A 15481-nucleotide genomic window follows, 5' to 3' on the forward strand; every position below is an offset into this window, starting at 1 on the left:
AAGATTCAGCATCTTTGCTCATGTAGGTTGTGGCATTTAAACAATACTCATTTAGTAATAGAAGGCCTACTGTGTGTCAAGAATACATTCTCCACGCCATTACACTATCAACACCAGCTAGAACCATTGACAAGAGTAGGACAGAACCATGTATTCATGTTGTTTATGCTAAATGTTGTGCCTGTCACTCTATTATCTACATGCCGCAGCATAAATCAAGATTTTTTAAATTAATTTAATTGAACCTTGATTTGCACTGGCAGTAGGGGCAGAATGGGGAGATTACTACTGGGAATTCGTGGACATCGGTGGTGTGGCCTAGTGATGTGTTTCTATGGAAATACAGCATTTTGGACATGCACCTATCCAAATTTGTGCCAATAATGACATTTTTACCATGAGGGGACGGGGCCTAATGATGCGACCAGCCCATTACCAAGGCTACCTTCCTACATCCCCTCTCTGGGAGAATCAACTAAATTAGGCTAAATAAATTGATAACTATTCATGTTATATAACATGAACAGTTATCAAAAAGATACATCTGGTTAAAAAGAATTAAATAACATTGCTATCTATCTTCTTGTAACAGTGTGACAACAGGAGCAACCCTTACAGACTGTATATTTTGTAACAGAATCATAAAGCACCTGGGGGTAAATGTATGAAGCAGTGATAAGAGTGGAGAAGTGAGCCAATTGAGAAGTTGCCCATGGCAACCAATCAGCATTGAAGTAACATTTATAAATTGCATACTATAAAATTATACAGAGCAGCTCATTGGTTGCCATGGGCAACTTCTCCACTGGCTCACTTCTCCACTCTTATCACTGCTTCATACATTTACCCCTATGTTAACAAAATTTAAACAGTTCAAAAGCAGATACCAGAGTATCACAGGGTGGAAAATTAATTGACAGATGATCCATAATATGTTCAAAAATATATAAGTATATACAGCTATTGGAGAATATAATGCATGATTGACACTGAGAAATGAAGACAGGACACATGAAATAATTTTAATTACTTTCTTTATTCACCAACACAATTTCTTTTCTTTTTATCAACTCCCATAATTTCTTTCACTAAACTTGATACATCGCTTCATTTAGCCACTTAGTGGTCTAACTAGTAATTAAAACAAAAATACCAGCCTAACAGGCAATGGGGGTCATTCCGAGTTGTTCGCTCGTTATTTTTTACTCGCAACGGAGCGATTAGTCGCTAATGCGCATGCGCAATGTCCGCAGTGCGACTGCGCCAAGTAAATTTGCTATGCAGTTAGGTATTTTACTCACGGCATTACAAGTTTTTTTCTTCGTTCTGGTAATCGGAGTGTGATTGACAGGAAGTGGGTGTTTCTGCGCGGAAACTGGCCGTTTTATGGGTGTGTGCGAAAAAACGCTACCGTTTCTGGGAAAAACGCGGGAGTGGCTGGAGAAACGGAGGAGTGTCTGGGCGAACGCTGGGTGTGTTTGTGACGTCAAACCAAGAAAGACAAGCACTGAACTGATCGCAGATGCCGAGTAAGTCTGGAGCTACTCAGAAACTGCTAAGAAGTGTCTATTCGCAATTCTGCTAATCTTTCGTTCGCAATTTTGTCGGAGAAAACGCAGGCGTGGCTGGGTGTTCGCTGGGCGGGTGTGTGACGTCAAAAGCCGTCCCACCGTCGTTAGAATCAACGCACAGGATAAGTAACTACAGGGCTGGTATTGTTTTGCACAAAATGTACACAGGACCAGAGAGTATCTGCCTAGAAGAAGAGACAGTCACCTTACCATGAGGTGGGAAGAATGTGTGTTAACAAAGTGCAGTTCCTACAGGTTCTATTATATATTTGCATTTATATATTATGGTATGATTAACCTTTTACTGACCATTGATGTTATTTCTACTAAAGGCATTCAGCCTATAATATAGACCATCTATACATTGAGTGTATAAAAAGACTAATGTGTACATATATGTCCAGGGTCGGTACTAGGTCATTTCTAGTCAGTACTAGGTTCTAGACACTAAGTCACTTCCCCAGACACCCGCAGTTGCTCCAATGTTCCAAAGAGCGGAATATTGTGGAATCCACTTGGAAAACCCCACTCTAGAAACCCTGCATTTGCCCCTGGTTATGTTGAGTGAACTACCATCAACAGAGGAGTAACTAGGATAAATGACACTCAGGGAAAATTTAAAAAATGTTGCCCACTTGAAACTGTTCTTTAAAATTCTGCTCCCAGTCCAGCCAGCATGTAGTAGGACATTATATTAATTGTGCTGCATACTGTGATCACTATCTTATTGTCTGGAGTGTGTCCTGAGGGATCCAGACTATGGGCAGCTGCAGAGCACGTGCACGGGCTAATATGATGCAATCACATCCCAGAAGGATGTGTTTACATAATGATTGACAGGCGATGGGCATCTGGGAGCAAGGGGAGGAGAAGTAAATGCAGACATCTCATGGCTGTTTTCTGGGCTGGCCGATGATACAGGGAGACCACTCGAAATGCGTTGGAAGAGGGACCATTGGAAGCCAGGAGCTCACTCTGGATGAAGGTATGTCCACTATTGTTTATGTTTAGCCACGTATGGAACCGGGCCATCCTAGGCTAAATATAGTGTGTCACCCCTGTCCTCCTGCCTTGTGGGGTCTTCCCGCGGCCAACGTGTGTTAGGTTCCTGGTGCTCAGAACAAGGGAGATGTTGCGTAGTGAGTCCTGAGCACCAGAACGTGACGCTGAAACGAGGTGTGGTGTAGAAATAGCCCCTAGCACCCTACCTCCGTTGTTTTACCCGTGTGGTCCGTTCACGCCTGAGTGACTATGGTTTCTTGGGCCCACGGCAGCCGCGTTTGAAGGGCGGATTAGGTCTGCCCAACTCCGATGCCCCCAGGTCTTAGATTGAGACAAGGCGTGAACCGAGACAGGATAATAACAAGGGGACCTCTAGCTAAAACAAACAGAAGGCTAGGGGCTACTAACAACCCTAAACCAAAATATATGTGCGGCATGCCACCAAAGGAAAAGAACAACAAAGGAAATGCTGTCCACTCGCCGACACAATACCGTTGTGTACCTGCGGTGACAGCACAAGCAGAACCCTCTGCAAAACACCAGAAACAAATTATAACCAAAGAATACTGCGGCCTGAGCTGACGGACGCGGCAAAGCCGCTACTCACGGAACCGGTACAAATACTGGCAAACGGACAGGAACACCCAATGTAGCCGACACAGACTCTCAGAACTGGAGGACAGGCAGGATCCCAAACGACCGGTGGACACCAAGAAGCCAGATATTCGACCAGGCACAGACAAAGCCACAGGACTCCTGGACAGGAACGCTTCACGGCAGGACATAGGATCAGACACTGGAATCGACACTGGAATCGACACAGGAACCGACACTCAAAGCAGCTAGACAGACACTGCTAGACAGGAGCTCAGGAACTGGCAGGGACTAGCTCAGAACTCAAGAACTCTGGAACCCAGGAAACCTGGAAATCTGGAAATATCACCAGCGTCTGTGAATTGCACTGAGCCAGCATATAACAGAGAGTCTTAATTAATTATGTCGTGCAGCTGCCCTGCTGCACAACTGAGAGGTGCAATCAACAGACAGGTGAGGCTGAACACATGGCAACAAGCTGCAATCACACAGACTCACCACTGGCAGCAAACAAGAATCTTCTTAAACCTGAGCAATGGGAAATCCTGGCCTGCAAGACTACTTATAAACATAAAATAGGAATGAACCACTACCTGTGGTTCATAACAATGTGTCATTGTTCTTTTATGTAATTGTGAACCTTTTAAAAATCTTTTATGTTAATGTGAAATTAAATATACTTTTACAACACTTCGCCATCCATGAGTCATAGACACCATCGGATAAGGAAAAGATGCCATTATATACGTGACACTACTTCATGATCTCATGAGTACTGGTAGGCACCCAAATCTCCATCAACGATACCAAGATATGCTTCATCTACATTTTAAAGTGTAACTAAGGTATGCACGCAGGGCTGCCATCAGAAATTGTGGGGCCCGGGACTGACAAAATAGACATCCCCCCCCCCCCAAAAAAAAAGATTCTGCACACTGCTTCACTAATATGTGATGTCATACATTGTGACATTACATATAGGAGGAGCATTGCGGATCTACAGGAATGGTTCACAGAGAGCTGATACACAGGGAAGGCTTGTTTTAAGAAGCCAGCTGTTGTTTCACATCCTAGTGCAGCTTTCCTGGTATTGGCAGTAGTAGTTTGTAAGGGCCCGGGACACCAGTCCCCACAGTCCCCCCCTGATGGCTGCCCTGTATGCACCTAAAGAAAATCCTTATACTTAAAAAGAAACCTTGATGCGCTTACCATCATCTCACTCTATGTAATACCCCTTTTCCACTAGCTGTTTTTACCCGTGTTTTTGCACGGGGGCGCGCATCGACACGGATTTTTAGTAGGTGGAAACGGGTCAACACGGGTTGAGTGACCCGGGAATCCAACCCGGCTATTTACCTGGGTAGAACACGGTAATGACACGGATAGCGGTGCAGTGGAAACGGTCATTACACGTGTTTTCAGACCAGAGTAACGCTCTGAGACGCTGATTGGTGCTTCTGGGGCACTGGAAGATGATGTCATCCCTGGGAGACACGCTGGGCACATGCAGGCATTGAGGCAGCAAACAAAACACTCTGAAGTCGCGCTGGGTACATACAGATATTTTTATTGCAGCAGCTTCCAAACAAACAGACAATATACAGCAGCAGAAGCTCCAGCACAGCAACATGGCTAGCCATATCTGGTCAGACACAGAGATCAAGGAGCTGCTTAATATTCGGGGAGAGGAAGAAATAAGAAGGCAGGTGACTGGAACAGTTAAGGATGCTATCGTCTACAAGAACATATCCCTTATGCTGGCAGAAAGGGGCATCCAAAAAACCCAGCAACAAGTCGTTAACAAATTGAAGGCACTACGCAGACAATTCACCAAAGTACACGACCATAACCGCAAGAAAAGTGGTGCTGGGCGTATGGAATGGCCATATTATGACCTATGCTACAGTGTCTTCGGCAAAACTGCGATAACAAATCCCATAGCACTATCGTCATCCAGCTCTGCCAGTCGCCAGATGTCAGTCGACGAGGACTGTGAGGAAACACAGCACAGCCTTCCCAGCTCACAATGCAGCCCATCATCCCCGCTGCTTATATCGGACAGCAGTTTCGAAGACTCGACCGTCAATGATGATTCCATCAGTGCCACTATTGAGGACGTACCACAGTCTCAGGCGGAGACGTCGCAACTAGAGCGCCTGAAATTTTTCGGGTTTTGTGTTTTGGTTTTGGGTTCGGTTCCGCGGCCGTGTTTTGGGTTCGACCGCGTTTTGGCAAAACCTCACCGAATTTTTTTTGTCGGATTCGGGTGTGTTTTGGATTCGGGTGTTTTTTTAAAAAAACACTAAAAAACAGCTTAAATCATAGAATTTGGGGGTCATTTTGATCCCATATTATTATTAACCTCAAAAACCATAATTTCCACTCATTTTCAGTCTATTCTGAATACCTCACACCTCACAATATTATTTTTAGTCCTAAAATTTGCACCAAGGTCGCTGGATGACTAAGCTAAGCGACCCTAGTGGCCGACACAAACACCGGGCCCATTTAGGAGTGGCACTGCAGTGTCACGCAGGATGTCCCTTCCAAAAAACCCTCCCCAATCAGCACATGACGCAAAGAAAAAAAGAGGCGCAATGAGGTAGCTGACTGTGTGAGTAAGATTAGCGACCCTAGTGGCCGACACAAACACCGGGCCCATTTAGGAGTGGCACTGCAGTGTCACGCAGGATGTCCCTTCCAAAAAACCCTCCCCAATCAGCACATGACGCAAAGAAAAAAAGAGGCGCAATGAGGTAGCTGACTGTGTGAGTAAGATTAGCGACCCTAGTGGCCGACACAAACACCGGGCCCATTTAGGAGTGGCACTGCAGTGTCACGCAGGATGTCCCTTCCAAAAAACCCTCCCCAATCAGCACATGACGCAAAGAAAAAAAGAGGCGCAATGAGGTAGCTGACTGTGTGAGTAAGATTAGCGACCCTAGTGGCCGACACAAACACCGGGCCCATTTAGGAGTGGCACTGCAGTGTCACGCAGGATGTCCCTTCCAAAAAACCCTCCCCAATCAGCACATGACGCAAAGAAAAAAAGAGGCGCAATGAGGTAGCTGACTGTGTGAGTAAGATTAGCGACCCTAGTGGCCGACACAAACACCGGGCCCATTTAGGAGTGGCACTGCAGTGTCACGCAGGATGTCCCTTCCAAAAAACCCTCCCCAATCAGCACATGACGCAAAGAAAAAAAGAGGCGCAATGAGGTAGCTGACTGTGTGAGTAAGATTAGCGACCCTAGTGGCCGACACAAACACCGGGCCCATTTAGGAGTGGCACTGCAGTGTCACGCAGGATGTCCCTTCCAAAAAACCCTCCCCAAACAGCACATGACGCAAAGAAAAATAAAAGAAAAAAGAGGTGCAAGATGGAATTGTCCTTGGGCCCTCCCACCCACCCTTATGTTGTATAAACAAAACAGGACATGCACACTTTAACCAACCCATCATTTCAGTGACAGGGTCTGCCACACGACTGTGACTGATATGACGGGTTGGTTTGGACCCCCCCCCAAAAAAGAAGCAATTAATCTCTCCTTGCACAAACTGGCTCTACAGAGGCAAGATGTCCACCTCATCATCACCCTCCGATATATCACCGTGTACATCCCCCTCCTCACAGATTATCAATTCGTCCCCACTGGAATCCACCATCTCAGCTCCCTGTGTACTTTGTGGAGGCAATTGCTGCTGGTCAATGTCTCCGCGGAGGAATTGATTATAATTCATTTTAATGAACATCATCTTCTCCACATTTTCTGGATGTAACCTCGTACGCCCATTGCTGACAAGGTGAGCGGCGGCACTAAACACTCTTTCGGAGTACACACTTGTGGGAGGGCAACTTAGGTAGAATAAAGCCAGTTTGTGCAATGGCCTCCAAATTGCCTCTTTTTCCTGCCAGTATAAGTATGGACTGTGTGACGTGCCTACTTGGATGCGGTCACTCATATAATCCTCCACCATTCTTTCAATGGTGAGAGAATCATATGCAGTGACAGTAGACGACATGTCCGTAATCGTTGTCAGGTCCTTCAGTCCGGACCAGATGTCAGCATCAGCAGTCGCTCCAGACTGCCCTGCATCACCGCCAGCAGGTGGGCTCGGAATTCTGAGCCTTTTCCTCGCACCCCCAGTTGCGGGAGAATGTGAAGGAGGAGATGTTGACAGGTCGCGTTCCGCTTGACTTGACAATTTTCTCACCAGCAGGTCTTTCAACCCCAGCAGACTTGTGTCTGCCGGAAAGAGAGATCCAAGGTAGGCTTTAAATCTAGGATCGAGCACGGTGGCCAAAATGTAGTGCTCTGATTTCAACAGATTGACCACCCGTGAATCCTTGTTAAGCGAATTAAGGGCTCCATCCACAAGTCCCACATGCCTAGCGGAATCGCTCCGTGTTAGCTCCTCCTTCAATGTCTCCAGCTTCTTCTGCAAAAGCCTGATGAGGGGAATGACCTGACTCAGGCTGGCAGTGTCTGAACTGACTTCACGTGTGGCAAGTTCAAAGGGCATCAGAACCTTGCACAACGTTGAAATCATTCTCCACTGCGCTTGAGACAGGTGCATTCCACCTCCTATATCGTGCTCAATTGTATAGGCTTGAATGGCCTTTTGCTGCTCCTCCAACCTCTGAAGCATATAGAGGGTTGAATTCCACCTCGTTACCACTTCTTGCTTCAGATGATGGCAGGGCAGGTTCAGTAGTTTTTGGTGGTGCTCCAGTCTTCTGTACGTGGTGCCTGTACGCCGAAAGTGTCCCGCAATTTTTCTGGCCACCGACAGCATCTCTTGCACGCCCCTGTCGTTTTTTAAATAATTCTGCACCACCAAATTCAAGGTATGTGCAAAACATGGGACGTGCTGGAATTTGCCCATATTTAATGCACACACAATATTGCTGGCGTTGTCCGATGCCACAAATCCACAGGAGAGTCCAATTGGGGTAAGCCATTCCGCGATGATCTTCCTCAGTTGCCGTAAGAGGTTTTCAGCTGTGTGCGTATTCTGGAAACCGGTGATACAAAGCGTAGCCTGCCTAGGAAAGAGTTGGCGTTTGCGAGATGCTGCTACTGGTGCCGCCGCTGCTGTTCTTGCGGCGGGAGTCCATACATCTACCCAGTGGGCTGTCACAGTCATATAGTCCTGACCCTGCCCTGCTCCACTTGTCCACATGTCCGTGGTTAAGTGGACATTGGGTACAACTGCATTTTTTAGGACACTGGTGAGTCTTTTTCTGACGTCCGTGTACATTCTCGGTATCGCCTGCCTAGAGAAGTGGAACCTAGATGGTATTTGGTAACGGGGGCACACTGCCTCAATAAATTGTCTAGTTCCCTGTGAACTAACGGCGGATACCGGACGCACGTCTAACACAAACATAGTTGTCAAGGCCTCAGTTATCCGCTTTGCAGCAGGATGACTGCTGTGATATTTCATCTTCCTCGCAAAGGACTGTTGAACAGTCAATTGCTTACTGGAAGTAGTACAAGTGGGCTTACGACTTCCCCTCTGGGATGACCATCGACTCCCAGCAGCAACAACAGCAGCGCCAGCAGCAGTAGGCGTTACACGCAAGGATGCATCGGAGGAATCCCAGGCAGGAGAGGACTCGTCAGAATTGCCAGTGACATTGCCTGCAGGACTATTGGCATTCCTGGGGAAGGAGGAAATTGACACTGAGGGAGTTGGTGGGGTGGTTTGCGTGAGCTTGGTTACAAGAGGAAGGGATTTACTGGTCAGTGGACTGCTTCCGCTGTCACCCAAAGTTTTTGAACTTGTCACTGACTTATTATGAATGCGCTGCAGGTGACGTATAAGGGAGGATGTTCCGAGGTGGTTAACGTCCTTACCCCTACTTATTACAGCTTGACAAAGGGAACACACGGCTTGACACCTGTTGTCCGCATTTCTGTTGAAATAGTTCCACACCGAAGAGCTGATTTTTTTGGTATTTTCACCAGGCATGTCAACGGCCATATTCCTCCCACGGACAACAGGTGTCTCCCCGGGTGCCTGACTTAAACAAACCACCTCACCATCAGAATCCTCCTGGTCAATTTCCTCCCCAGCGCCAGCAACACCCATATCCTCCTCATCCTGGTGTACTTCAACACTGACATCTTCAATCTGACTATCAGGAACTGGACTGCGGGTGCTCCTTCCAGCACTTGCAGGGGGCGTGCAAATGGTGGAAGGCGCATGCTCTTCACGTCCAGTGTTGGGAAGGTCAGGCATCGCAACCGACACAATTGGACTCTTTTTGTGGATTTGGGATTTCGAAGAACGCACAGTTCTTTGCGGTGCTACTGCTTTTGCCAGCTTGAGTCTTTTCATTTTTCTAGCGAGAGGCTGAGTGCCTCCATCCTCATGTGAAGCTGAACCACTAGCCATGAACATAGGCCAGGGCCTCAGCCGTTCCTTGCCACTCCGTGTGGTAAATGGCATATTGGCAAGTTTACGCTTCTCCTCCGACAATTTTATTTTAGGTTTTGGAGTCCTTTTTTTACTGATATTTGGTGTTTTGGATTTGACATGCTCTGTACTATGACATTGGGCATCGGCCTTGGCAGACGATGTTGCTGGCATTTCATCGTCTCGGCCATGACTAGTGGCAGCAGCTTCAGCACGAGGTGGAAGTGGATCTTGATCTTTCCCTAATTTTGGAACCTCAACATTTTTGTTCTCCATATTTTAATAGGCACAACTAAAAGGCACCTCAGGTAAACAATGGAGATGGATGGATACTAGTATACAATTATGGACGGACTGCCGAGTGCCGACACAGAGGTAGCTACAGCCGTGAACTACCGTACTGTGTCTGCTGCTAATATAGACTGGTTGATAAAGAGATGTCGTAGTATGTATGTATGAAGAAGAAAGAAAAAAAAACCACGGGTAGGTGGTATACAATTATGGACGGACTGCCGAGTGCCGACACAGAGGTAGCCACAGCCGTGAACTACCGTACTGTACTGTGTCTGCTGCTAATATAGACTGGTTGATAAAGAGATGTAGTAGTATGTATGTATAAAGAAGAAAGAAAAAAAAACCACGGGTAGGTGGTATACAATTATGGACGGACTGCCGAGTGCCGACACAGAGGTAGCCACAGCCGTGAACTACCGTACTGTACTGTGTCTGCTGCTAATATAGACTGGTTGATAAAGAGATGTCGTAGTATGTATGTATGAAGAAGAAAGAAAAAAAAACCACGGTTAGGTGGTATACAATTATGGATGGACTGCCGAGTGCCGACACAGAGGTAGCCACAGCCGTGAACTACCGTACTGTACTGTGTCTGCTGCTAATATAGACTGGTTGATAAAGAGATGTCGTAGTATGTATGTATAAAGAAGAAAGAAAAAAAAACCACGGTTAGGTGGTATACAATTATGGACGGACTGCCGAGTGCCGACACAGAGGTAGCCACAGCCGTGAACTACCGTACTGTACTGTGTCTGCTGCTAATATAGACTGGTTGATAAAGAGATGTAGTAGTATGTATGTATAAAGAAGAAAGGAAAAAAAACCACGGGTAGGTGGTATACAATTATGGATGGACTGCCGAGTGCCGACACAGAGGTAGCTACAGCCGTGAACTACCGTACTGTGTCTGCTGCGACTGGATGATAAATAATGATATAAAAAATATATATATATCACTACTGCAGCCGGACAGGTATATATTATATAATGACGGACCTGCTGGACACTGTCTGTCAGCAGAATGAGTTTTTTATAGAATAAAAAAAAAAACACCACACAAGTCACACGACGAGTGTTTCACTTTTTCAGGCAATCACAATATAGTATACTACTAACTATACTGGTGGTCAGTGTGGTCAGGTCACTGGTCAGTCACACTGGCAGTGGCACTCCTGCAGCAAAAGTGTGCACTGTTTAATTTTAATATAATATGTACTCCTGGCTCCTGCTATAACCTATTACTGGCACTGCAGTGCTCCCCAGTCTCCCCCACAATTATAAGCTGTGTGAGCTGAGCACAGTCAGATATATAATATATACATAGATGATGCAGCACACTGGGCTGAGCAGTGCACACAGATATGGTATGTGACTGTCTTGTACTCCTGGCTCCTGCTATAACCTATAACTGGCACTGCAGTGCTCCCCAGTCTCCCCCACAATTATAAGCTGTGTGAGCTGAGCACAGTCAGATATATAATATATACATAGAATGATGCAGGCATGCAGCACACTGGGCTGAGCAGTGCACACAGATATGGTATGTGACTGAGTCACTGTGTGTACCGTTTTTTTCAGGCAGAGAACGGATATATTAAATAAAACAACTGCACTGCTGGTGGTCACTGTGGTCAGTCACTAAACTCTGCACTCTCTTCTACAGTATCAGCCTCAGGTCAATCTCTCTCTCTCTCTCCTAATCTAAATGGAGAGGACGCCAGCCACGTCCTCTCCCTATCAATCTCAATGCACGTGTGAAAATGGCGGCGACGCGCGGCTCCTTATATAGAATCCGAGTCTCGCGAGAATCCGACAGCGTCATGATGACGTTCGGGCGCGCTCGGGTTAACCGAGCAAGGCGGGAAGATCCGAGTCGCTCGGACCCGTGAAAAAAAACATGAAATTCGTGCGGGTTCGGATTCAGAGAAACCGAACCCGCTCATCTCTAGTCGCAACCCCCCAAGACCACGACTTTGCGCTCAAATAGTAAGTATTACCATTACAAATACAGTTGCAGCAGTCCCTATATGTAAAGGCATGGTAATGTTGCAGAGTATAGCTAGTGTGCAGGTGGGAGAAGGCCACAAACACGTATATGCTACCACTGCTATTTTTAAATAGAATCATGGTAATGTTGCAGAGTATAGCTAGTGTGCAGGTGGGAGAGGGCCACAAACACGTATATGCTACCACTGCTATTTTTATATTGTTGCTTACATTCTGTTTCATCTCCTTCACAGTCTACAACGTTCCACAGCGGAAAAAGAAACTGAACAAAACAGAACAAACGGTCAAAGCAATGAAGTCCATTATCGTGGATCACCTGCGTGAGGCAGATAGTGAGCTCAATGCCCAGGAAGATGCACGGCTTGAGAGATTCCTTGCGTCAGAAAAAGAAATGCATCAAACTTTTATGAGTCAGTTAATGACCATGCATGATAGGCAGATGACATTTTTTGAACGCACGTTTGCACGTACCATAGGGAATACCACACAAACACAACAGCAAGACACAGCCTACCCACAGCACCCATATGGTCCATACAACTATGAGCCTCCCTCAAATCCCCCAACACAAATCCCGCAATCCTCAGAATTTCGGGTATATAGACAACTGCCTTAGAGCAGCGGGTTATAAAACAATGTTTGTGTTTTAAGGTTATGTTTGCACTGTATCCTCAACCCTGATACCTACAAATGCAAACATTATTTCTCTGACGTCCTAGTGGATGCTGGGACTCCGTCAGGACCATGGGGATTAGCGGCTCCGCAGGAGACAGGGCACAAAAATAAAAGCTTTAGGACTAGGTGGTGTGCACTGGCTCCTCCCCCTATGACCCTTCTCCAAGCCTCAGTTAGGTTTTTGTGCCCGTCCGAGCAGGGTGCAATCTAGGTGGCTCTCCTAAAGAGCTGCTTAGAAAAAGTTATTAGGTTTTTTATTTTCAGTGAGTCCTGCTGGCAACAGGCTCACTGCAACGAGGGACTTAGGGGAGAAGAAGTGAACTCACCTGCGTGCAGGATGGATTGGCTTCTTAGGCTACTGGACACCATTAGCTCCAGAGGGATCGAACACAGGCCCAGCCATGGAGTCCGGTCCCGGAGCCGCGCCGCCGACCCCCTTGCAGATGCCGAAAAGTGAAGAGGTCCAGAAACCGGCGGCAGAAGACTTTTCAGTCTTCATGAGGTAGCGCACAGCACTGCAGCTGTGCGCCATTGTTGTCAGCACACTTCACACCAGCGGTCACTGAGGGTGCAGGGCGCTGGGGGGGGGCGCCCTGGGCAGCAATGATAATACCTTGTTCTGGCTAAAAATACATCACATATAGCCCCTGGGGCTATATGGATGTATTTAACCCCTGCCAGGTCTCACAAACACCGGGAGAAGAGCCCGCCGAAATAGGGGGCGGGGCCTATCTACTCAACACACAGCGCCATTTTCCTGCACAGCTCCGCTGCGAGGAAGGCTCCCAGGACTCTCCCCTGCACTGCACTACAGAAACAGGGTAAAAAAACAGAGAGGGGGGGCACTTTTTTGGCGATATTGATATATTAAGCTGCTATAAAGGAAACAACACTTCTGTAGGGTTGTTCCTATATATTTATAGCGCTTGGGTGTGTGCTGGCAAACTCTCCCTCTGTCTCCCCAAAGGGCTAGTGGGGTCCTGTCTTCGATAAGAGCATTCCCTGTGTGTCTGCTGTGTGTCGGTACGTGTGTGTCGACATGTATGAGGACGATGTTGGTGTGGAGGCGGAGCAATTGCCGGTAATGGTGATGTCACCCCCTAGGGAGTCGACACCGGAATGGATGGCTTTGTTTATGGAATTACGTGATAATGTCAGCACGTTACAAAAATCAGTTGACGACATGAGACGGCCGGCAAACCAGTTAGTACCTGTCCAGGCGTCTCAGACACCGTCAGGGGCTGTAAAACGCCCTTTACCTCAGTCGGTCGACACAGACCCAGACACGGACACCGAATCTAGTGTCGACGGTGAAGAAACAAACGTATTTTCCAGTAGGGCCACACGTTATATGATCACGGCAATGAAGGAGGCTTTGCATATCTCTGATACTGCAAGTACCACAAAAAGGGGTATTATGTGGGGTCTGAAAAAACTACCTGTAGTTTTTCCTGAATCAGAAGAATTGAATGAAGTGTGTGATGAAGCGTGGGTTAACCCCGATAGAAAACTGCTAATTTCAAAGAAGTTATTGGCATTATATCCTTTCCCGCCAGAGGTTAGGGCGCGCTGGGAAACACCCCCTAGGGTGGATAAGGCACTCAAACGCTTATCAAAACAAGTGGCGTTACCGTCTCCTGAAACGGCCGCCCTCAAGGATCCAGCTGATAGGAGGCTGGAAACTACCCTGAAAAGTATATACACTCATACTGGTGTTATACTGCGACCAGCCATCGCCTCAGCATGGATGTGCAGTGCTGGGGTGGTTTGGTCGGATTCCCTGACTGAAAATATTGATACCCTGGATAGGGACAGTATTTTATTGACTATAGAGCAATTAAAGGATGCTTTTCTTTATATGCGAGATGCTCAGAGGGATATTTGCACTCTGGCATCGAGAGTAAGTGCGATGTCCATATCTGCCAGAAGAAGTTTATGGACGCGACAGTGGTCAGGTGATGCGGATTCCAAACGGCATATGGAAGTATTGCCGTATAAAGGGGAGGAATTATTTGGGGTCGGTCTATCGGATTGGTGGCCACGGCAACAGCCGGGAAATCCACCTTTTTACCTCAGGTCCCCTCCCAACAGAAAAAGACACCGTCTTTTCAGCCGCAGTCCTTTCGTTCCTATAAGAACAAGCGGGCAAAAGGACAGTCATATCTGCCCCGAGGCAAAGGAAAGGGTAAGAGAGTGCACCAAGCAGCTCCCTCCCAGGAGCAGAAGCCCTCCCCGGCTTCTGCAAAGCCCTCAGCATGACGTTGGGGCTTTACAAGCGGACTCAGGGGCGGTGGGGGGTCGACTCAAGAATTTCAGCGCACAGTGGGCTCACTCACAGGTGGACCCCTGGATCCTGCAGGTAGTATCTCAGGGTTACAGGTTGGAATTCGAGAAGTCTCCCCCTCGCCGGTTCCTAAAGTCTGCTCTGCCAACGTCTCCCTCAGACAGGGCGACGGTATTGGAAGCCATTCACAAGCTGTATTCTCAGCAGGTGATAGTCAAGGTACCCCTCCTACAACTGGGAAAGGGGTATTATTCCACACTATTTGTGGTACCGAAGCTGGACGGCCCGGTAAGACCTATTCTAAATCTGAAATCTTTGAACCTGTACATACAAAAATTCAAGTTCAAGATGGAGTCACTCAGAGCAGTGATAGCGAATCTGGAAGAAGGGGACTTTATGGTGTCCCTGGACATCAAGGATGCTTACCTACATGTCCCAATTTGCCCTTCACATCAAGGGTACCTCAGGTTCGTGGTGCAAAACTGTCATTATCAGTTTCAGACGCTGCCGTTTGGATTGTCCACGGCACCTCGGGTCTTTACCAAGGTAATGGCCGAAATGATGTTTCTTCTGCGAAGAAAAGGCGTATTAATTATCCCTTACTTGGACGATCTCCTGATAAGGGCAAGGTC

The sequence above is a fragment of the Pseudophryne corroboree genome, chromosome 11 (genome assembly GCF_028390025.1).
Source record: "Pseudophryne corroboree isolate aPseCor3 chromosome 11, aPseCor3.hap2, whole genome shotgun sequence".
In the NCBI taxonomy this organism is placed as follows: domain Eukaryota; kingdom Metazoa; phylum Chordata; class Amphibia; order Anura; family Myobatrachidae; genus Pseudophryne; species Pseudophryne corroboree.